This window comes from Loxodonta africana, chromosome 1 (genome assembly GCF_030014295.1).
Source record: "Loxodonta africana isolate mLoxAfr1 chromosome 1, mLoxAfr1.hap2, whole genome shotgun sequence".
NCBI lineage: Eukaryota > Metazoa > Chordata > Mammalia > Proboscidea > Elephantidae > Loxodonta > Loxodonta africana.
This window is the reverse complement of record NC_087342.1, coordinates 12,876,747-12,901,678: the sequence shown is the minus strand read 5'-3', so window position 1 is coordinate 12,901,678 and position 24,932 is coordinate 12,876,747. Positions and strand designations below refer to the sequence as shown.

General features: G+C 39.7%; 1 non-coding gene across 1 annotated transcript; it reads left to right on the top strand.

Annotated features, from left to right (window-relative positions):
- The first annotated feature begins 24,521 nt into the window (after positions 1–24,521).
- LOC111751474 (U6 spliceosomal RNA) lies at positions 24,522–24,628 on the top strand. The gene has a single exon (XR_002786592.1). It is a non-coding gene; the product is annotated as a U6 spliceosomal RNA (small nuclear RNA).
- The last annotated feature ends 304 nt before the right edge of the window (positions 24,629–24,932 follow it).

Below are 24,932 nucleotides of genomic sequence, written 5' to 3'. Positions count from 1 at the left end.
ACTGCCCCGTAGGGTTTCCAAGGCTGTAAATTTTTTTTTTTTAATCTTTGCAGAGGTGAGCTGCCTGCCACATCTCACTCTCCTGGAGTGGCTTGTGGGTTTGAACAGCTAACCTTTCAATTAGAAGCCAAGCACTTAACCATTGTGACATCAGGGCTCCTATGAACATATCTACGACCCCTAAAAGTTTCCTGGTGTCCCTTTGGAATTCTTCCCTCCCATATCTCCCTGTCCCACCCCAGCCCCCATTCCCAAGGAATAGTGACCTGCCTTGTCACTAGAGGTTGTTGTTGTTAGTTCCTGTCAAGTCAGCTTTGTCTCCTGGCGACCTTACTTACAACAGAACAAGATGTTGCCCAGTCCTGCGTTATCCTGACGATTTCTGTCATGTTTCAGTCCATTGTTGCAGCTACTGTGCCAATCCATCTCACCGAGGATCTCTCACACCCTTGGTGGCCTGCTTCGCTAAACATGACGTCCTTCTTCAGCAACGGATCCTTGCTAATGATGTGTCCAAAGCAAGTGAGCCAGACAATATTCTGTCGTGATTCAAAAGGTTTTCATTGGCTAATTTTTGAAAGTACATTACCAGGCATTTCTTCCTAATTTGTCTTAGTCTGGAAGATCTGTTGAAACCTGTCCACCATGGGTGACCCTGGTGGCATAGCTTCCAGCACCATAGCAACATGCAAGCCACCAGAGTACAACAAACTGACAAATGTGTGGTGGCACTAGAGATTAATTTGTATTTACTAGTATTTTATATAAATGCAATCTTACAGTATATTCTCTTTTTTGCATGGCTTATTTTACTAGAAATAACTTGGATTCGCAATCAATGCCCATGGATGCAACAGTCAAGAAATCAAATGATGGATCGCATTGGGCAAATATGCTGCCAGAGACCTCTTTAAAGTGTTAAAAAGCAAAGATGTCACTCTGAGGACTAAGGTGCACCTGACCCAAGCCATGATGTTTTCAATTGCCTCATATGCATGTGGAAGCTGGACAATGAATAAGGAATACAAGAAGAATTGCTGGCTTTGGATTATGGTGTTGGTAAAGAATATTGAGTATACCATGGATTGCCAGAAGAATGAACAAATCTGTCTTGGAAGAAGTACAACCAGAGTGCTTCTTGGAAGGGAGGATGAGGAGGCTTTGTCTCATGTACTTTGGATATGTTATCGGGGGGTACCAGTCCCTGGAGAAGGACATCATGCTTGGTAAGGTATTGGTCAGTGAAAAAGAGGAAGACGCTTAATGAGATGAATTGGCACAGTGGCTTCACCAACGGGCTCAAACACAGCAATGACTGTGAGGATGGTGCAGGACGGAGCAGTGTTTTGTTCTGTTGAACATAGGTTAGCTGTGAGTTGGAACTTACTCAATGGCACCTAACAACAATTATTTTGAGATTCATCCATATCGTTACATGTATCAATAGTTCATTTCTTTATATTTGTTATGGATTGAGTTGTGTCCCCCCCGCAAAAAAAAAATATCTGTTGTAAATCCTAATCCCCATACCTGTGGATATAATCCTATTTGGGAACAGGGTTTTCTTTGTTATGTTAATGAGGCCATATCAGAGTAGGGTGTGTTTTAAGCCATCCACTTTTTTTTTTTTTAATTTTTATTGTGCTTTAAGTGGAAGTTTACAAATCAAGCCAGGCTCTCATACAAAAATTTGTAAACACCTTACTATCTACTCCTAATTACTCTCTCCTTAATGAGACAGCACAGTCCTTCCCTCCATTCACTCTTTTCCTGTCCAATTGGCCAGCTTCTGCCCCCCTCTGCCCTCTCATCTCTGCTCCTGACAGAAGATGCCAACGTAGTCTCAAGTGTCTACTTGATCCAAGAAGCTCATTCTTAACCAGTATCATTTTCTATCCCATAGACCAGTCCAATCCCTGTCTGAAGAGTTGGCTTTGGGAATGGTTCTTGTCTTGGACTGACAGAAGGTCTGAGGACCATGGCCTCCAGGGTCCTTCTAGTCTCAGTCTGACCATTAAGTCTGGTCTTTTTACGAGAATTTGGGGTCTGTATCCCACTTTTTTTTTTTTATCCCACTGCTCTCCAGCTCCCTCAGGGGTACTCTGTTGTGCTCCCTGTCAGGGCAGTCATCGGTTGTAGCCGGGCACCACGTAGTTCTTCTGGCCTCAGGCTAGTGTAGTCCCTGGTTTATGTCTGTCTCTTGGGCTTATAATTACCTTGTGTCTTTGATGTTTTTTGGAAACCCTGGTGGCATAGTGGTTAAGTGCTATGGCTGCTAACCAAAGGGTCGGCAGTTCAAATCCACCAGGTGCTCCTTGGAAACTCTACAGGGCAGTTCTACTCTGTCCTATAGGGTCGCTATGAGTTGGAATCGACTCCATGGCACTGGGTTTGATTTTTGGTTTTGGTGTTCTTCATTCTTTTCTGCTCCAGGTAGGTTGAGACCAATTGATGCATCTTAGATGGCCATTTGCTAGCGTTTAAGACCTCAGGCACCACTCTCCAAAGTGGGATGCAGAATGCTTTCTTAATAGATTTTATTATGCCAATTGACTTAGATATCCCCTGAAAACATGGTCTCCAAATCCCCGCCCCCGGTACGCTGGCCTTTGAAGCATTCAGTTTATTCAGGAAACTTCTTTGCTTTTGGTTTAGTCCAGTTGTGCTGACCTCTCCTGTATTGTGTGTTGTCTTTCCCTCACCTAAAGTAGTTCTTATCTACTATCTAATTAGTGAAAACCTCCCTCCCTCTCTCCCTGTCACTCCCCTCTCATAACCATCAAAGGATATTTTCTTCTCTGTTTAAACTATTTCTCCAGTTCTTATAATAGTGGTCTTATACAATATTCGTCCTTTTGCAACTGACTAATTTCAGTCAGCATAATACCTTCCAGATTCCTCCATGTTATGAAATGTTTCATGGATTCATCATTGTGCTTTATTAATGCGATGCGTAGTATTCCACTGTGTGAATATACCATAATTTATTTATCTATTCATCCGTTGATGGGCACTTTGGCTGCTTCCATCTTTTTGCTATTGTAAACAGTGCTACAATGAACATGGGTGTGCATATATCTGTTCGTGTAAAGGCTCTTACTTCTCTAGGATATATTCCAAGGAGTGGGATTGCTGGATCGTATGTAGTTCTATTTCTAGCTTTTTAAGGAAGCGCCAAATTGATTTCCAAAGTGGTCGTACCATTTTACATTCCTAGATTGTAGTGTAGAAATGTTCCAGTCTCTCCACTGCATTAATGCCAGCATTGTTGAAGTGAGATGGAATCTCATTGTAGTTTTGATTTGCATTTCTCTAATGGCTAATGATCGTTAGCATTTCCTCATGTATCTGTTAGCTACCTGAATGTCTTCTTTAGTGAAGTGTCTGTTTATATCTTTTGCCCATTTTTTAATTGGGTTATGTGTCTTTTTGTAGTTGAGTTTTTGCAGTATCATGTAGATTTTAGAGATCAGATGCTGATCGGAAATGTCATAGCTAAAAACATTTTCCCGGTCTGTAGGTAGTCTTTTTACTCTTTTGGTGATGTCTTTGGTTGAGCATAGCTGTTTGACTTTTAAGAGCTCCGGGTTACCTGGTTTCTCTTCTGCATTGTTAGTAATGCTTTGTATACTGTTTACGCCATGTATTAGGGCTCCTAGCGTTGTACCTATTTTTTCTTCCACGATCTTTATCATTTTAGATTTTGTATTTAGGTCTTTGATCCATTTTGAGTTAGTTTTTGTGCATAGTATGAGGTATGGGCCTTGTCTCATTTTTTTGCAGATGAATATCCAGTTATGCCAGCACCATTTGTTAAACAGACTGTCTTTTCCCCATTTAACTGACTTTGGGCCTTTGTCAAATATCAGCTGCTCATATGTGCATGGATTTATGTTTGGAGTCTCAATTCTGTTCCATTGGTCTATGTATCTGTTGTTGTACCAGTACGACGCTGTTTTGACTACTGTTCCTGTATGATAGGTTCTAAATCAGGTAGAATGAGGCCTCCTACTTTGTTCTTCTTTTTCAGTAATGCTTTATTTATCCAGAGCCTCTTTCCGTTCCATATGAGTTGTTGATTTGTTTCTCCATCTCATTAAAAAATGTCATTGGAATTTGGATTGGAATTGCATTGTATCTATAGATGACTTTTGGTAGAGTAGACATTTTTACAATGTTAAGTCTTCCTGTCCATGAGTAAGGTATGTTTTTCCACTTGTGTAGGTCTCGTTGGTTTCTTGCCGTACTGTCTTGTAGTTTTCTATGTATAGGTCCTTTATAGCTCTGGTAAGATTTATTCCTAAGTATTTTATCTTCTTGGGGGCTACTGTAAATGGTATTGATTTGGTGATTTCCTCTTTGATGTTCTTTTTGTTGGTGTAGAGGAATCCAACTGATTTTGTATGTTTATCTTATATCGTGATACTCTGCTGAACTCTATTAGTTTCAGTAGTTTTCTTGAGGATTCTTTAGAGTTTTCTGTGTATAAGATCATGATCACTTCTTCCTTACCAATCTGGATGCCCTTTTTTTCTTTATCTAGCCTAATTGCTCCAGCTAGGACCTCCAGCACTATGTTGAATAAGAGTGGCGATAAAGGACATCCTTGTCTGGTTCCCAATCTTAAGGGGAATGCTTTCAGACTCTCTCCATTTAGGGTGATGTCGGGTGTTGTAAGCCATTCACTTTTGACATATAAAAGGAACAGATTAGGCACAGGTAAATGCAAGCACTGATGGGGGGTGATAGATACTACACCGCGTGAAGATTGCCAAGGAACCAATAAACAGAAACTGAAAAGAGACGGGACCTTTTCCCAGAGAAGAAAGAGAAAAAAAGCCCTCCCCTAGAGCTGGTGCCCTAAATTTAGACTTCTAGCCTCCTAAACTGTGAGAAAATAAATTTTTGTTCATTAAAGCCACCCACTTGTGGTATTTCTGTTATATTGGCACTATGAAACCAAGACAATATTTTTAAGTAATATTTCATTACGTAGATATGCCGTTCTTTTATCTTTTCACCTGTTGATGGACTTTTGGATTGTGTTACGGATTCCCCCTAAAAACATATGTTGAAGCTACATGTGAACATAACTTGTTTGGAAATAGGGTCTTTGAAGATGTTATCAGTTAATATGCGGTCATACTGGAGTAGAAAACAAACCTGTTGCCATCGAGTCGGTTATGCCTCATAATGGCCCTAGAGGACAGAGTAGAACTGCCCCATAGAGTTTCCAAGGAGCGCCTGGTAAATTTGAACTGCTGGCCTTTTGACCACTACGCCATCAGGGTTTCCATACTGGAGTAGAGTAGCCCCATTGGAGTGTGCCTTTAGGAAAGAGGAGAGATACAGAGGGACAGAGGGAAGATGGTCACGTGACTGTGGAGTTACGCTGCAGCTAAGGAACAGTTGGGGTTACCAGAATCTGAGAGAAACAAGAAAAGATCTTCCTAGGCCTTCAGAGAGGACTCACGTGACCCTGCTGACATTCTGATTAGACTACTATTCTCCGAATCTGTAAGACAATAAATTTCTATTCTTTTTTTCTTCTAAATTTTATTTATTTTGTTGTTATTATTGAGAATATACACAGCAAAACACACACCAGTTCAATAGTTTCTACTTGTACAATTTAGTGACATTGATTACATTCTTCGAGTTGTGCAACCATTCTCACCCCCCTTTTCTGAGTTGTTCCTCTGTCATTAACATAAACTTACTGCCCCCTAAGGTTCCTATCTGATCTTTTGAGTTGCTGTTTTTGATTTCATCCCATATAGATAGTTCTTAAAAGACCACAATGCTCAAGGGAGACATTTTTTACTAGTTAAGCTAAGCTATTTCTTGGTTTTCAGATGACTTCAGGGGATATTTTTCATTTAGTATTTAAAGATTATCTCAGGGCAATAGTATCAGTGGCTCACTCACCCTCCATGGCTCCAGAAAGCCAAGAGTCCATGAAAATTTGAAAACCTGTTCTGCATTTTCCCCCTTTTGACCAGGATTCCTCTATGGGATCTTTGATCAAAATGTTCAGTAACGGTAGGTAGCCAGGTACCATCCAGTTCTTCTGGTCTCATGGCAAAGGAGATAGTTCTTCATGGAGGCAATTAACCACACATTCCATATCCTCCTTCTATTCCTGACACTACTTTTCCCCTGTTGCTCCAGGTGAATAGAGACCAATTGTTACGCCTTGAATGGCTGCTTGCAAACTTTTAAGACCCCAGGCACTATGCAATGAACTACAAAGTAGAACAGAGGCACTAAAGATGTTATTAGGCCAATTAACTGAGATGTCCCATGAAACCATGATCCTAAACCTCCAAACCAAGGAACCAAATCCCATGAGGTGTTTCGTTGTACATAAGCAGCCTCAGTGGCTACGCTTTTCTTTTTTGCAATTATTGTAAATATATCTGTTAGACAGCTTTTGCCAATTCAACTTTATATAGGTATACAACTTACTGATAGCAATTACAATAATTGGTTGTGCAACTCTACCCTTAATCAGTGTGATTTTTCCATCCCCCTTAATCCCCCCTTTCCACCTTCCTCCTGCCCCTGGTAACCGCTAATAGACTTTGTTCTCTATAGCTTTGCCTTTTCTTGTCTTTTTATCTGTTATACAATATTTGCCTTTTATGCTTGGCTTATTTTGCTCAGCATAATGTCTTCAAGCTCCATCCATACTGTTCTTGTTAGGTGCTGTTGAGTTGGTTCTGACTCATAGCGACCCTACGAACAAGAGAATGAAACAGTGCCCGGTCCTGCACTGTTCTCACAATCATTGCTATGTTTGAGCCCATTGTTGCAGCCACCGTGTCAATCCATGTCATTGAGGTTCTTCTTTTTCGCTGACCCTCTACTTTACCAAGCATGATGTCCTTCTCCAGGGACTGATCCCTTCTGATAACATGTCCAAAGTACATGAAACTAACTCTCACCATCCTCGCTTTTAAGGAGCATTCTGGGTGTACTTCTTCCAAGACAGATTTGTTTGTTCTTTTGGAATTCCATGGTGTATTCAATATACCCATACTGTAGCATGTATCAAGACTTCATTTCTCCTACTGGCTGAGTAGCATTCCATTGTGTGTATGTACCACATTCTGTTTATCCATTCCTCTGTTGAGCGTTTAGGTTGTTTCCACCTTTTGGCTATTGTAAATACTGCTGCAATGAACACTGGTGTACGTGTCTCTTCTTGAGTCTCTGCATTCAAGTCTTTTGGGTATATACCTAGAAGTAGAATTCCTGGGTCATATGGTAGTTCTATTTTTTAGATTTTCGAGGAACCGCCACACTGTTTCCTGTTATGGCTGTACCATTTTACATTCCCGCCAGTGATGGGTGAGGGCTCTAATTTCCCCACATTCTCATCAATATTTCCTCTTTTCCTTTCTTTTTGTCTTAGCCACCCTAGGGGCAGTGAAATGGTATCTCATTGTGGTTTTGATTTGCATCTCTCTGATTGTTAATGATGCTGAACATCTTTTCATGTGTTTGGTGGCCTTTTAAATGTCCTCTTTGGTAAAATGTTTGTTCAAGTCCTTTGACCATTTTAAAATTGGGTTAGTTATCTTTTTGTCGTTAAACTGTTAAAGTTTTTATATATATTTTTGTTATTAGATTCTTGTCAGATATATGGTTTCCAAAGATATTCTCCCAGATGGTACCTTGTCTTTTCACTTTTTTTGTAAAGTCTTTTGATGAACAAAAGTTAAAAAAAAAAATTTTTTTTATTGTGCTTTAGGTGAAAGTTTAAGAGCAAATTAGTTTCTCATTAAACAATTAACACAAAAATTATTTTGTGACATTGGTTTCCAACCCCACAATGTACCAATGCTCTCCCCTTCTTCACCCTGGGCTCCTCATTTCCATTCATCCAGCTTTTCAGTCCTTTCCTGCCTTACCATTGTTGCTTTTGGGCCGGTAAGCTCTTTTAGACTCATACATGACTGAATTATGAAGCAGGTTCCTCATGTGTGTTATTGTTTGTTTTACAGACCTATCTAATCTGGGCTGAGGGGTAAGCTTCAGGAGTAACTTCAGTACTGAGTTACAAGGGTGTCTGGGGGCCACATTCTTGGGGTTTTTTCAATCTCTGTCAGACCAGTAAGTCTGGTCTTCTTTTTGTGAGTTAGAATTTTGTTCCACATTTTTCTCCAGATCTGTCTGGGACCGTCTATTGTGATCCCTGTCAGAGCGGTTGATAGTAGTAGCCAGGCACCATCTGGTTGTTCTGGGCTCAGTCTGGTGGAGGCTGTGGTGGTTGTGGTCCATTAGTCCTTTGGACTAATCTTTCCCTTGTGTCTTTGGTTTTCTTCAATCTCCTTTGCTCCAGATGGGATGAGGCTAGTAGATGTATCTTAGATGGCTGCTCTCAGGCTTCTAAGCCCCCAGATGCTACTCACTAGAGTCAGATGTAGAACATTTTCTTTATAAACCATATTATGCCAACTGAGCTAGATGTCCCTCATGATCATGATCCCCAGCCTTCAGCCCAGTCACTCAGAGTTTCAATGTGTCTATGAAGCTTCTGTGACTTTGTCTTGGTCAAGTTGTGCTGACTTCCCCAGTATTGTGTACTGTCTTTCCCTTCACCAAAGTTACCACCTACCTACTATCTAGTCACACCTGCCTTCCCTCCTAACCATCAATGATCGTTCCTTTCTATGTGTAGTGTGTAAGCCTTTTCTTGAGTTTTTGTAATAATGATCTTGTATAGTATTTGTCCTTTTGTGACTGACTTATTTCACTCAACATAATGCCCTCCAAATCCATACATGTTGTTGTGAGATGTTTATTGGATTCATCGTTGCCGCTTATCATTGCATAGTATTCGGCTGCGTGTACATACCATAGTTTGCTTATCCATTCATTCGTTGATGGACACTTAGGTTATGTCCATCTTTTTGCTATTGGGAATCATGCCACAATGAACATGGGTGTACATATGTCTATTCATGTGATGGCTCTCATTTCTCTAGGATATATTTCTAGGAGTGGGATTGCTGGATCCTTAATCCATTTTGAATTTGTTCTTGAGAATGATGTGAGGCATGAACTCTGTTTCTTCTTTCTGTATGTGGAAATCCAATTTTTCCAGCATCATGTACTGAAGAGACTCTTCTTTTCCCATCAAATGGATTTAGCACTCTTGTCAAAAATCAGTTAACCATGTATATGTGGGTTTACTTCTGGACTCTCAATTCTGTTCCATTGGTCTATGTATCTATTGTTACAACAGTACCAGGCTGTTTTGATTACTGTAGCTGCATTGTATGTTTTAAAATCGGGACGTGTGAGTCCTCCTACTTTGTTCTCTTTCAACATTTTTTAGCTATTCAGGGCCTCTTGCCATTTCATATAAAATTGAGGATTCATTTTTCTATTCTGTAAAGAAGGCTGTTGGAATTTTTATTGGGATTGTGTTGAATTTATAGATTTCTTTGGGTAGTATTGACTTCTTAACAATACTAAGTCTTCCAATCCATGAACATGAAACATCTTACCATTTATTCAAGTCTTCTACAATCGCTTAAGGCAGCGTTTTATAGTTTTCATTGTATAAGTCCTTCATGTCCCTGGTTAGATTTATTCCTATGTATTTTATCCTCTTAGATGCTACTGTACATGGAATTATTTCCCTAATTTTTCTTTTAGATTTTGCAGTGCTGGTTAAATTTCTATTCTTATAAGCCATCCAACTTCTGGTATTTTTTTACTGAATCCCTTGGAAACCAACACAAGTTGTTTCTAGTCACTGGCTATTGAAAATAAGGTGTTATATTCATAGACAAGTCTTCGTACGGTTTCATTTCTCTTTGGTAAATACCTAGGAGTGGGATGGCTGAATCATATGGTAGGTGTATGTTTAACTTTTTAAGAAATTACCAAACTGTTTTCCAAAGTGGTTCTACCATTTTACCTGCCAACCAGGTATACGGGAGTTCAAGTTTCTCTATATCTTTGCCAACACTTCATATAATTAGTTGTTTAATTTTTGCCATTCTAATAAGTGTATAGTGATAAATCAATATAGTTTAAATTTGCATTTCTCTAGTGACTAATAATGTTTAGCATCTTTTCCTGTGCTTGTTTATCATCTGTATATCTTCTTTGGTGGGATGTCTATTCAAATCTTTTCCCCATTATTTTATTTATTTATTTTTTTTGCTTTCTTATTGTTGAATTGTGAGAGTTCCTTATATATTCTGGATACAAGTCCTTTACTGGGTATATGATTTGCAAATAGTTTCAGTCTATGACTTGTTTTTTCATTCTTTTAGGAATTTTTAAGAGCAGAAGTTCTAAATTTTAATGAAGCACAATTTATCAATTTGTTCTTTTATGGACTGTGTTATTAGAGTTGTATCTAAGAAATCTTTGTCTAATCCCTGGTCAGAAGGGTTTTTCTCCTAGAAATTTTATAGTTTTTAAACATTTTAAATTTCTAATAATAGAAATAGACAAGAGAGGTGTCTTAGTCATCTAGTGCTGCTGTAACAGAAATACCACTAGTGGATGGCTTCGACAAACAGAAGTTTATTCTCTCATAGTCTAGTAGGCTAGAAGCCCAAATTCAGGGCATCAACTCCACAGGAAACATTCTGTCTCTGCTGGCTCTGGAGGAAGGTCCTTGTCATCAATCTTCACTTGGTCTAGGAGCTTCTCTGTGCAGGAACCCCAGCTCCAAAGGACACATGCTCTGGTCCTGGAGCTGCTTTCTTGGTGGTATGAGGTCCCAATGTCTCTCTGCTCACTTCTCTCTTTTATATCTCAAAAGAGATTGGCTCAAGACACACTCCAGTCTTGTAGGTTGAGTCCTGCCTCATTAACATAACTGCTGCTAATCCCATCTCATCAACATTTTAGGGATAGGATTTACAGCACATAGGTAAATCGCATCAGATGACAAAATGGTGGACAATCACACAATACTGGGAATTGTGACCTAGCCAAATTGACACACATATTTTTTGGGGACACAATTGAATCCATGACAAAGGGGTTTTCCCCTAACAATTTCTTTCCTATCCTTCCCTCTTTCCACTCAGACTTTAAGTTGGTAATACAAAATGATAGGTGGATGCTTCTTGCACATAAATGATAAAAATGAGATTCTTATATCTTCCAGAGGACTACAAAGCTTGGACTTTCCTTGGTACAGATGGTGGGATTGAGGGAGCCCACATCAGTCCTCTGCTAAAATCTAAGCAGGGGTAGGTCTAGAGGAAGGGCTGTTACAAGCGGAGAGGAAGAGAAAGGAGGAGGATAAGGAAGCCTCAGTGGGAGGGAAAGGAAGTTCACGTGGCCACAAGCCCCTTTCCAGTGGACGTTTGTATGTTAGAAATGCACATGAGCTGTTGGTGGCTGCCTGTGACAAGAGCAAACTCAAAAGCATCCAGTGGCATCAACACTCACATGACTAGAATCCCTACTCTATTCTCTCTTTATCCCAACGCTTTATGTCGTTGTCGTGTGCCCTTGAGTAGATTCCAACTCAGAGTGACCCTACGGGACGGAGCAGAACTGCCCCATAGGACTTCCAAGGCTGTAATCTTTATGCAAGCAGACTGCCACATCTTTCTCCTGTGGAAAGGCTAGTGGGTTTGAACTGCCAACCTTTTGGTTAGCAGCCCAGTGTTTTCACCACTGCACCACCAGGGCTCCTTTGGTTCAACCATTAGCTGCCTTCAAGTCAGCTCCCAACTCGTGGCAATCCCTTGTACAATGGGATCTGACCACTGTGATCCATGAGGTTTTCATTGGTTGATTTTCAGAAGTAGATCGTCAGGCCTTTCTCCCCAGTCATTCGTAGTCTGGAAGCTCCACTGAAACCTGTTTGGTCAACATCACAGCAACCCACAAACCTCCAAGGACAGATGGGTAGTGGCTATGCATGAGGAGCGTTGGCCTGACATTAAGCCTGAACCTCCCACATGGAAGGCGAGAATTCTACCACTGAACCTCCACTACCCTTTCCAACTCTTTCTATACAAAGCCAATGAACTCTTTTTCAAGCTCCATTTTTGTCACAGTTCTTTCTTCCTCAAAAGCTTAGTGCAGTATTTTTCAAGTTGCCCTCAAGGAACTCTAAAGTTTTCTCAATGCTTCCCTAGGGGCTAGAGGTGAAGGATAAGAGGAAATGGAGGTGTGGGGAGAGGAAATAGCAGTTAGGGGCTTTGTTTCTGCCCCTTGCTTCAACCATAGTGGCTTGGCTTCACACAAAGGAGATACAGGGAAAAAAACAGAACAAAACAAAATGCTATACTTCCCAGAATTCCTTTTAGAGGGAGCTTTCTACTTTTAAAAAAGAATTTCTTTATTAAGCCCCTTTAGGGTGGAAACCGAGACCCATGGCCTGGGTGTTGGCTGACTTCATGGCTTGAGGAAAAGAGAGTTTTTTGTTCTTCACCCAGAGGAGGTGAGATGGCAGGGGGACCTGCCTGTACTCCATGATGAGACCCCTTCTGTAACCCTAAACCTGCAGTAAGTTGACTAGATTTGCAAAATGCTTGGCATGAGTGGATTTTTTTGGGTTAGGGCCAGTGGCTGAGTTCTATGCCTGGATTCATGTGGAGCAAAACAGAGTGGACAGAAGGGAGTCATGAGATTGAGCCCTCGTGGCTCAGCCAAATTCTTAGGGTGATATAGATTTCCTGTCCCCAGAACTAGAGGTTGAGGTTAATTCTACCTGGACCTCTCTGACTGAGGAATTCCTAGTTCTTATATAAAAACCCAGTGCCGTCGAGTTGATTCTTATATAGGTTACACATACCTTAAGGTTCCAAGTGGGATTTTTTTTTCTTCTTTTTTTAAAATTGAAGCATAATTTACATGCGGTAAAATGCACAAATTTAAGTGCAAAGGTTGTAAGCCCGTGTCACACATTATAGAACCTTTTCATCATCCCAGGAATTTCCCACATGCCCTTCCCAGTCACTACCACCCACTCGGCCACTAGTTTTGCGTGTTTGTGAACTTCATACAAATGGAGTCATAGAGTAGGTGCTCTTTTGTGTTTGGCTTCTTTTGCTCAGCATAATGTATTTGAGATTCACCCATGTTGTTGGCTTCCTCAGTAGTTTGTTCTTTTTTTATTGCTGTATAGTATCCCATTGTAGGACTACACAACGTTTACTCATTCTCCTACTCAAGGGCCAGTAGTTTGTGTCTTTTTTTTTTTTTTTGGCTATTATGAATAAACCTGCTATGAGTAAGTCATTTCTCTTAGGTATATACCTAGGAGTGGAAGTCCTGGGACGTAAGGTAGATGTATGTTTCACTCTATTAGAAATTGCCAAATAATTTCCGATGTGGTTGTGCCATTTTAAATTCCTTTAGCAATTCCTGAGAGTTGTAGTTGCTCCGTCCTCCTCAACACTTGGTATTGTCAATCTTTTTTATTTTAGCCATTCTTGTGGGTATATAGGTCATCGCACTGTTTTTAAATATATATATATATATATTATTTTGCTTTAAGTGAAAGTTTACAGTTCAAGTTAGTTTTTCATCCAAAAATTTATACACGCGTTGTTATGTGACCCTAGTTGCTCTCCCTATAATGTGACAGCACACTCCTGGTTTCTACCCTCTATTTCCTGTGTCCATTCAACCAGCTCCTGCCCATTTTTGCCTTCTCATCTCTCCTCCGGACAGGAGCTGCCCATTTAGTCTCATGTATCTACTTGAGCTAAGAAGCACACTCTTCACAAGTATCATTTTATATCTTAGAGTCCAGTCTAATCTTTGTCTGAAGAGTTGGCTTTGGGAATGGTTTTAGTTTTGGGCTAACAGAGTCCAAGGGCCATGTCTTCTGGGGTCTCTGCAGTCTCAGTCAGGTCATTAAGTCTGGCCTTTTCACCAGAATTTGAGTTCTTCACTCCACTTTTCTCCTGCTCTGTCAGGGGCTCTCTGCTGTGTTCCCTGTCAGGACAGTCATTGGTGGTAGCCAGGAACCATCTAGTTCTTCTGGCCTCGGACTGATGGAGTCTCTGGTTTATGTGGCCCTTTCTATCTCTTGGGCTTACATTCTCCTTGTGTCTTTGGTGTTCTTCATTCTCCTTTGTTCAATGTGGGTTGTGATCAATCGATGCATCTTAGATGGCCACTTGCTAGCTTTTAAGACCCCAGACGCCACTCACCAAAGTGGGATGCAGAACATTTTCTTAATAAACTTTTGTTATGCCATGGTGTCCCCTGAAACCATGGTCCCCAGACCCCTATCCATCCCTGCTACTCTGTCCCTCGAAGTGTTTGGTTGTATTCAGGAAACTTCTTAGCTTTTGGTTTAGTCCAGTTGTGCTGTCTTCCCCTGTACTTTGTGTTGTCCTTTCCTTCACCTAAAATTTTTTTTTTTTTTTTTTTACTATCTAGCTAATGAATAGCCCTCTCCCTCCCTTCCTACCCTTGTGACCATCAAAGAATGTTTTTTTCTGTGTTTAAACCTTTTCTTGAGTTCTTATGATAGTGGTCTCATAAAATATTTGTCCTTTTACAACTAATTTCACTAAGCATAATGCCTTCCAGATTCATCCATGTTATGAGATGTTTCAAGGATTCATCACTGTTCTTTATTGTTTCATAGTATTCCATTGTGTGAATATACCATAATTTGTTTATCCATTCATACGTTGATGGGCATCTAGGTTGTTTCCATCTTTTGCTATTATAAACAGTGCTGCAATGAAAATGGGTGTGCATATATCTATTTGAGAGAGGACTCTTATTTCTCTAGGATACATTCCAAGGAGTGGGATTGCTGGATTCTATTGTATTTCTATTTCTCAGTTTTTAAGGAATTGCCAAATAATTTCCACAGTGGTTGTACCATTTTACATTCCCACCAGCAGTGTATAAGTGTTCCAGCCTCTCCAAAACTTCTCCAACATTTATTATTTTGTGTCTTTTGGATTAATGCCAGCCTTGTTGGGGTGAGATAGTATCTCATTGAAGTTTTGATTTGCATTTCTGTAATGGCTAATGATTGTGAGCATTTCCTCATATATCTGTTAACTGCCTGAATGTCTTCTTTGATGAAGTGTCTGTTCATATCCTTCGCCCATTTTTTAATTGGGTTATTTGTCTTTTTGTTGTTGAGGCTTTGCAGTCCTTGTAGATTTTAGGTGCTATGGCTGCTAACCAAGAAGTCGGCAGTTCAAATCCACCAGGCGGTCCTTGGAAACTCTATGGGGCAGTTCTCTTCTGTCCTATAGCATTGCTATGAGTCAGAATGGACTCAACAGCAGTGGGTTTGGTTTTTGGTTTTTTGGTAGATTTTAAAGATTAGACACTGATCGAATTTGTCATAGCCAAAATTTTTTTCCCAGTCTGTAGGTCTTCTTTTTACTCTTTTGGTCAAGTCTTTTGATGAGCATAAGTGTTTGATTTTTAGGAGCTCCCAGTTATCTAGTTTCTCTTCTGGTGTTTGTGCATCGTTAGTAATGTTTTGTATTCTGTTTATGCCATGTATTAGGGCTCCTAACATTGTCCCTATATTTTCTTCCATGATCTTCACTGTTTTAGATTTTATATTTAGGTCTTTGATCCATTCTGAGTTAGTTTTTGTGCATGGTGTCAGGTATGGGTCTTGTTTCACTTTTTTGCAGATGGATATCCAGTTATGCCAGCACTATTTGTTAAAGAGACTGTCTTTTCCCCATTTAACTGATTTTGGGCCTTTGTCAAATGTCAGCTGCTCATAGGTAGATGGGTTTACATCTGGATTCTCAATTCTGTCCCATTGGCCTATGTATCTGTCGTTGTACCAGTACCAGGCTGTTTTGACTACTGTGGCAGTATAATAGGTTCTAAGATCAGGTAGTGTGAGGCCTTCCACCTTGTTCTTCAGTAATGCTTTACTAATCCGGGGCTCTTTCCTTTCCATATGAAGTTGTTGATTTGTTTCTCCATCTCATTAAGAAATGCCATTGGAATTTGTATCAGCATTGCATTATATCTATAGATCACTTTTGGTAGAATAGACATTTTCACAGTGTTAAGTCTTCCTATCCATGAGCAAGTTATGTTTTTCCACTTATGTAGGTCTGTTTTGGTTTCTTGCAGTAGTGTCTTGTAGTTTTCTTTGTATAGGTCTGTTACATCTCTGGTTACATAAATTCCTAAGTATTTTATCTTCTTGGGGGCTATTGTAAATGGTATTGATTTGGTGATGTCCTCTTCGAAGTTTTCTTCATTGGTGTTTTTAAATAATATTTTATTGTGTTTTTTGGTGAAAGTTTACACAGCATTCACTGTGGTCCTAATTTCATTTCTCTGAAGAGTTATAACTTTTAGCACATTTTCATTTGTTTATTGACTGTTGGTTATCTTCTTTTATGAAGTGTTCACTAAAATCTTTTGCCCTTTTTTTTGTTGTCTTATTTTAACAGTTATAATGAGGTATAATTTTCCATATCACAAAATTCACTTATTTTAAAGTATGTGTGTACAATGCAATGACTTCTAGTAGATTTACAGATTTATGCAACCATCACCACAGTCCAATTCTTGAACATTTTCATCTCCCCTAAAAGAAAACTAATGCCTGTTTGCTTACTCGTTGTTCCCACCCCAGCCCTAGGCAACTACTAAACTATTTACTGACTCTCTAGATTTACCTTATCTGGACATTTTATAAAAATGGAATTGTATAATATGTGGTCTTCTGCATATGACTTTTTTCACTTAGATAATGTTTTTGGTGTTCATCCATGTTGTAGCAAGTATCAATATTCTGTACTTTTTCATTAGAAAAAAAATTTTTTTTTTTCATTACCTGATAGTATTTCATTGTGTGGATATACCACATCTTATCTATCTATTCATCGGTTGATGGACATTTGAGTTGTTTCCACTTTTTGGCTATTATGGATAATCCTGCTACGAACATTCACTACATGACTGTGTGTGGACAATTGTTTTTATTTCTCTTGGGTAGATACCTAGGAGTGGACTTGCTGGGTAATATGGTAAATTTGTGGAAACCCCGGTAGTCTAGTGGTTAAGCGCTATGGCTGCTAACCAAAAGGGTGTCAGTTTGAATCCACCAGGAGCTCCTTGGAAGCCCCATGGGGGAGCTCTACTCCATCCTATATGGTTGCTATGAGCTGGAATACACTTGACGTCTTTTGCCCGTTTTTAATCTTCAAAAATTTAAAAATATTTTTATATTGGAAAAGTTCTTCACATATTCTGGATATTGGAATATTGAATATTTTCTTCCAACCTGTAGCTTACCCTTTTGCTTTCATAATGGTTTTTTTTTTTTTTTTGATGAGCTGAAGTTTAGATTTTTTATTTTCTTTTATGGTTATTTCTTATGACCTGTCTTAAAAATATTTGCCTACTCCAAAGTTCATGAATATATTTTCCTATTAGATGCTTTATGGTTTTAGCTTTTACATTTAAATCTATGATCTACCTCAAGTTAATTTCAATATGTTGTGTGTAGTGTGAGTCAGGAGGTCAAGGTTCTTTTGTTCTCTTTACAGAAAGTTAGTTGTTCCAATACTACTAAAAAGACCTTCCCTTCACCATTAAATTTTATTGATGCCTTTGGGTTTGGTTTTTGTTGAATATACATTGACTGTATAAGTGTGGGTCTCTGTTTCATGTAAGGGATTTGACAAGAGAAATGGGGAAAAGGCAGCAAATTTCAGGTATCTTGCAAACGGAGTCTAACTCTAAAGAGTAAGGCATGTGGAAGGAAATGGTAAATGGTTGTTAAGTTTGTCCTTTCCTTGGTCCTAAGAACAATATTCCTATTGTGTATATAGTTCTTCTGTTGGTAAAGGCACTAAATGCCAGATTTGTTAACTAGGCTGTCTGAATTTAGGGATTGGTCTGGCCCAAACTGTGAGTATACCCCCAGGCTCTCAGGTTTCTACACCTTCTCTAGCACCCTGACGTGTGACTGTACTCACCTACCTTTTCCTATGTCATCTATGAAAATTTACTCTTAGAAAAGAACCTGCAAATCTTTCACAAAAATGTCCAAATGACTAACACCTTAATCTCCCCATGGGTATTTACATTTCTACTTGAGTAAGGGTTTTTTATGAAGAAATGCCATTGTGAAATTTTATTCATGAGGTGAGCAAATAAATTTTGGGATGTAAGGGTTTGTATTGTATCTATAATTGTCATCATATAGGTGATCATTTCCCCTTTTTACCTATAAAGCTGGTGTTTCCTTGATTTAAAAACTGGTTCTGACTTTCAGAAACCACGGGTGTCTGTTCTACCTCCATCCTTCTCCAGGAACTCACCTCTATCCATTACAACAGTCTAACGTTGGCAAAGATGGTGATTCAGAAGTTGCTGCATGACACAGGAGGGAGTTTTATTAATTTCTAGAGAAAAACAAGTAGTATTGGATTAAATACTACTAGAGAGGAGTTGAAAACATAATAGAAGTTTTATCTAATTGTCCCCAGGTGTTTATGCTTCCCTATATTGGGCTCTATATTATAAATTCTATTTAAACATATAAGGATCCCTAGTTGGTACAAACGATTAAGCACTTGACTACTAGTCAAAAGGTTGACAGTTTGAACCCACCCAGGTGCACCTCAGAAGATCCAAAACCCAGTGCCATCGAGTCAATTCCGTCTCATAGCGACCCTATAGGACAGAGTAGAACTGCCCCATAGAGTTTCCAAAGAGTGCCTGGTGGATTCGAACTGCCGACCCTTTAGTTAGCAGCCATAGCACTTAACCACTGTGCCACCAGGGTTTCCGACCTCAGAAGATACGCCTGGTGATTTGCTTCTGAAGGGCAGAGGTTTGAAAAACCTTGTGGTGCTCAGTTCTACTTTGACACACATGAGGTGGCAATAAATTGGAATCAACTTGACAGCAACCAGCAGCAGCAACAACAAATTTAAATATACGATTTAGTGATTGGTTAAGTGTTTGCACTGTTGTTGTTGTTGTTGTTGTTGCTCTTAGGTGCTGTCAAGTTGGTTCTGACTCACAGCAATCCTATATACAACAGAATGAAAAACTGCCTGGTCCTGCACTATCCTCATAATTGTTGTTATGCTTGAGCCCATTGTTGCAGCCACTGTGACAATCTATCTTGTTGAGAGTCTTCCTCTTTTTCACTATCTACTTTACCAAGCATGATGTCCTTCTCCAGGGACTGGTCCCTCCTCATAACATGTCCAAAGTGAGATGAAGTCTCGCCATCCTCACTTCTAAGGAGCATTCTGACTGTACTTTTTCCAAGACAGATTTTTTTGTTCTCCTGGCAGTCCACGGTCTATTCAATATTCTTTGTCATCACCATAATTCAAAGGCATCAATTCTTTGTTCTTCCTTATTCATTGTCCAGCTTTCGAACGCATAATGAGGCGATTGAAAATATCATGGCTTGGGTCAGGTGCACCTGAGTCCTCAAAGTGACATCTTGGCTTCTTAGCACTTTAGAGATGTCTTCTGCAGCAGATTTGCCCAATGCAATAAGTCATTTGATTTCTTCAATGCTGCTTCCATGGACATTGATTGTGGATCCAAGTAAAATGTAATCCTTGACAACTTCAATCTTTTCTCCATTTATCATGATGTTGCTTATTGGTCCAGTTATGAGGATTTTTTTTTTCTTTATGTTGAGGTGTAATCCACACTGAAGGCTGTATTTTTTGATCTTCATTAGTAAGTGCTTCAAGTTCTCTTTGCTTTCAGCAAGCAACATTATGTCATCTGCATATCACAGATTGTTAATGAGTCTTCCTTCAATTCCGATGCCATGTTCTTCTTCATATAGTCCAGCTTCTTGGGTTATTTGCTCAGCATACAGATTGAATAAGTATAGTGAAAGGATAAACCCCAACGCACACCTTTCCTGATTTTAAACCTTGCAATATCCCCTTGTTTTGTTTGAATGACTGTTTCTTGGTCTATGGACAGGTTCCTCATGAGTACAATTAAGAGTTCTGGAATTCCCATTCTTCATAATGTTATCCATAATTTGTTATGATCTACACAGTCAAATGCCTTTGCATAGTCAATAAAACACAGGTTTTAAACATAGTCAATAAAACACAGGTAAACACGCCTTTGCATAGTCAATAAAACACAGGTAAACATGTTTTCAGCCAAGATCCATCTGATATCAGCAATGACGCCCCTTGTTCCATGTCCTCTTCTGAACCTGGCTTGAATGTCTGGCAGTTCCCTGTCAATTTACTGCTGCAACCATTTTTGAATTATCTTCTGCAAAATTCTACGTCCATGTGATATTAATGATAATTGTTTGATAATTTATGCATTCTGTTGGGTCATCTTTCTATGGAATGGGCATAAATATGGGTCTCTTCCAGTTGGCTGGCGAGGTAGCTGTCTTCCAAATTTCTTAGCATAGATGAGTGGGCGCTTTCAGTGTTGCTTCCATTTGTTGAGAAATCTCAGTTGGTATTCCATCAATTCTTGGAGCCTTGTTTTTGCCAGTGCCTTGAGTGCAGCTTGGACTTCACTGTCATCAATTCTTGATCATATGCTACCTCCTGAAATGGTTGAGCGTTGACAGGTTGGCATTAAACACTTTAAATATTATCCTTAATTGATTTGAGATATATATATATATTTTAAATATAATGCATATATGGACTTAAATCTCTTAGTCAGCTAGGTCCTAATTATTTGGCTCACAGTGCTTAGCTGCTTGGAGTTCCCTGGACTTCCCTGACTTCTCTGGCCATGGGAAATTCCTGAAACTGCAAGAAAATTTTTTCTGTTACCAAAGGTAACAAAAATTCTAGCCAAGACAAGGCAAAGAAAAATACTAATTCTGGCCACAGAGGACTCTGGCTTTCCATTGGGGATGGTTGCCAGCAAGGGGAAGAGGGCGAGGTTCCAAGGAGATCCCCCAAAATAAGCTCTGGACCTCTACCTGATAGGGGTTAGTAGCTTGCAGCGGGTAAGGATGAAAATGCATTGGGGGAGGAGGGAAGACTGGCATTGGGATGTAATGGTAACTGTTTAACCCATATCTGTTTCTGCGATGCTGGATTTGGCTAATTTCAATGAGGCTTACAAGGATGAGCTGAGACTGAAAGTGGAACTCAAATAGCTAAACCAAGAAGTCTGGGCGCTGTGCCTCTCAGGACATCCTTCTGGGTGCCAGGATACTAAGGGTGGGGGTAGGGGCATAGTCTGGAGGGTCGTAGAAACAACAAGGTTGTCAAATATCCTTCCAGAATAAATCTTTCAGCAACTCACGACCTTTTCATTTCAATGTGAGTGTTGAGAAAATCAGTTGCCTTCTAGTTGACTTTGACTCGTGGTTACCTCATGTGTGTCCTAGTAGACCTGTGCTCCACGGGGTTTTTGATGGCTGATTTTTTGGAAGTAGATCACCAGGCCTTTTTTCTGAGGTACTTCTGTAGTGGTGATTATTTTCCTCCTCCTTCTCCACAGGATGAAGGAATCAGTGGTCTCAACAACCTCAGTGGCTTTTGGATAATTTCAGGACAATACAGAGAAACTTGTACGACCTCAAGGTTAATTCGAATCTTTGTTCAGTAATCTGCTCTGGGCTTCGGTTGCATTTTTGCCCTTTAAAGGGAGAGGGAAGGAAGTCATAGGAGCCTATCCACCCTGGAGACTCGTCAGGGAACCTGACAATACTGGAGTCTGCCCAGTCGGTTTTTATGAAGGTGACTAATAATAAATGCCAGGGTGGAGTAATATTGTGCAATGTTGCTGTGCTCGTCCCAAGGAGAAAACCTGTCCCTGCCATAAACCTACACTGGGATCATAGGCATCTCCCAGCATGACTTTGTGTCAGCTTCTGCCCTGGGAAAAATAGGCCCAAAGACTCATGCACAAACATGGGGTCATGCTCTCAAAGGCTTCTTGATAAATGTTAGTTTATGAGTTTGGCTTTTGGTGTGGATTAACGTATGTTCCTGGGTTCAATTTAGCAGTGCTTCTCAATGTATGATCCAGAGACCAGCTACACCAGTATTGCCTGGGATGTTGGTCAAATGCAGATTTCCGAGTCAAAGTCAAAGTCCCGAGCCCCATCCCAGACTTACTAAGTTACCATCTCCTTGGAGATAGGCCCTAGAATCTGCATTTTGAAAAAGCTTATTAACTGATTCTTATGTGCATTACATTTTGAGGCCCACTAATTTCCAAAGTTGATGTCCTAAGTTTACGGATGCAGCAGGGAGGTGAAAAGGTGGAAATCTGGAAAAGCAGTCCATTGCTAGACAGAAGCAATTTTTACAAAATCAAAACAGCCCAAAGGAAGAGCTAACCCAAAGGTCAGCAACATGTGACATCCATACTGAGGTGGATGTGAATCATTTTGGGTTCACGCTGTAGAACATCCAGCTGGGGACATGTACTGTGCTGGTGCTTAAAAGTGTTTGTCCACTTAGCTGCTGTTAAGAGTGATGGAAAAACATTGTGACAGTATACAACATGATGAACATAATTGTTACTGAATTGTACATGTAAAAATGTTGAAATGGCAAATGTCTTCTATATATATACACAAACGTACATACATACATATATATACACACACACATACATATATATGTATGTACATTTGTTGTTGTTAGGTGCTGTCAAGACAGTTCTGACTCATAGTGACCCTATGTGTAACAGAACAAAATGTTTCCTGGTCCTATATATTTAGGAAACTCTAGTGGCATAGTGGCTAAGAGTCCAGCTGCTAACCAAAAGGCTGGCAGTTCAAATCTACCAGGCGCTCCTTGGAAACCCTATGGGGCAGTTCTGCTTTGTCCTATAGGGTCCCTACATTTTGTATATATATCTACACCCATTGCCACTGAGTCAGCTCCAACTTACTCAATGGCAATGAGTGTAGATATATGTACACAATATATGAAATGGCAAATGTTTTATTCACACACATACAAATATACGCAAAATACATATACATACATATGTATATTCTTTGGCTTTATATGTGTATATATATAAAACCAAAAACCAAACCCATTGTTTTTGAGTTGATTCTGATTCATAGTGACCCTATAGGATAGAGTAGAACTGCCCCATAGGGTTTCCGTGGAGCAGCTGGTAGATTTGAACTGCCAACATTTTCATTAGCAGCCCAGCTCGTAACCACTGCACTACCAGGGCTATATATGTGTATGTGTGTATATATATGTACTTACTCCAATTTAAGAAAAGTGAGCATTTTGTGCCTGGACAGGTGGAGCTCTTTATTCAGCAGGGGACAGCTGGTGATCACAGGACCACCACATTGTCACTCAACAGCCAAGCTGATTAATATTTTTTTTCACAGCCTACAACCTCCCTGTGGAGTCCCTTTGCCTTCTGTTTTATTTCCATCTTAACTTTCCCAGTGTTCCGTTTCTACTGTACTGATTCAGCCACCCTGGGGGAGAAGGGAAGGCAGGGTCAAACTTTAAAACTTCTCTTATTTTGCATTCATTAATATTTAGAAATGCAGGCAGTTCCTGGATGATGAATGAGTTCCGTTCCTCAATCTGTCTTTAAGTCGAATTTGTATGTCAGTTGGGACAATTAGGTTTGGTATGTGTCTAACATCAGCCAAATGTTTGTCTTAGTATGTAGTGTACCTTTCTATGCACAAAAAACATTAAAGAAACATTTCCAATACACTAAATCTTTAACATAATCATACAGTAATAATAACAATGTTTTGATGCATGTAGAAAAGTAGTACTTGTTTGTTATTATGAACCATTGTATGTACCTCAAATTTTTAATATAATAGGCTTTGTGGGGGTTGGTTCATAACTCTGAGTTGTATGTAAGTTGGACATTTGTAACCTAGGGACTATCTGAAATGTATACTCACAGAGGACCTTCTAAGGACTGAAATGGAGCATCAGCAAGCCAAAGCTAACATTAGACTGAATGAAGGAGGTCTTGGCATAATACTTCTGAGATGCTGGAGACCTCCACCTGAAAAACTCATTGTGCAGAATCCCTGAGCCGGTATTGCCAGGAATTGCTCAAACACACTGGCAATTACGATTTTACAAGTTCCCTCAAGCTCACCCTGCCTTGCTATTTACTCAGAAACCATGCGTTGAAGCTTTCATCACTCCCTTTTTGTATTACTGCTAACATTCCCTAGCTGGGTTCCACCCTTCTAGATCCTCCTGAAAACCAAACTCTTTCTCATACACATTTTTTTTTTAATGATGCTTATAACCTGGGAACTTCCTGTGATGCTATCAAACCCATTTTAAATTCTTAAGGTTTGTCACAGACAGCAACTGAGGATGAGCCAAGGGAGTAGGCTAGGATGGAGAAACCTGTGCAACAGCTGAGGCAGGTTTGAAAATCATGAATGTAACCCTTGTTTGGCCTTGGTATCAATCATTACATATCTGGGTTTAAACATAATTTACATAGCCCTAACCACAATCTCGAATTTTCCCTCTTGAATTGATTATTTCTACCTTACAATATTTAAAAAAGAATTTGAACCAGCCTGCCTCCGTGCTTAAGACACAGCAACAAGGAGAACTCATACTGTGCTCGCTTTGGCAGCACATATACTAAAATTGGAACGATACAGAGAAGATCAGCACGGCCCCTGAACAAGGATGACACGCAAATTCATGAAGCGTTCCATATTTTTGAAATACTAAAGGGAGTTCTTTGGTTAGAAAATCAATAATATCAGGTATCAGCCCAAGACTAGAACACTGGGCAGAGCAACCAGTAGTCAACCCAGACAGGTAAATTCAGAAAAACAAAGCAAGATGATTTAAAAAAAAAAAAAAAGCTCAAAACAGGGTAACAGTGATGTTATTATATAAAAGAAGACAACATTAAAATAATAAAGAGGGACTAAGAAATGTAATCATACACCTTCCATATGGAGAGGAAGATACAGTGATACAAAGAAATAAAAGTTAGGTTTAAATTTAGAAAAATATGGG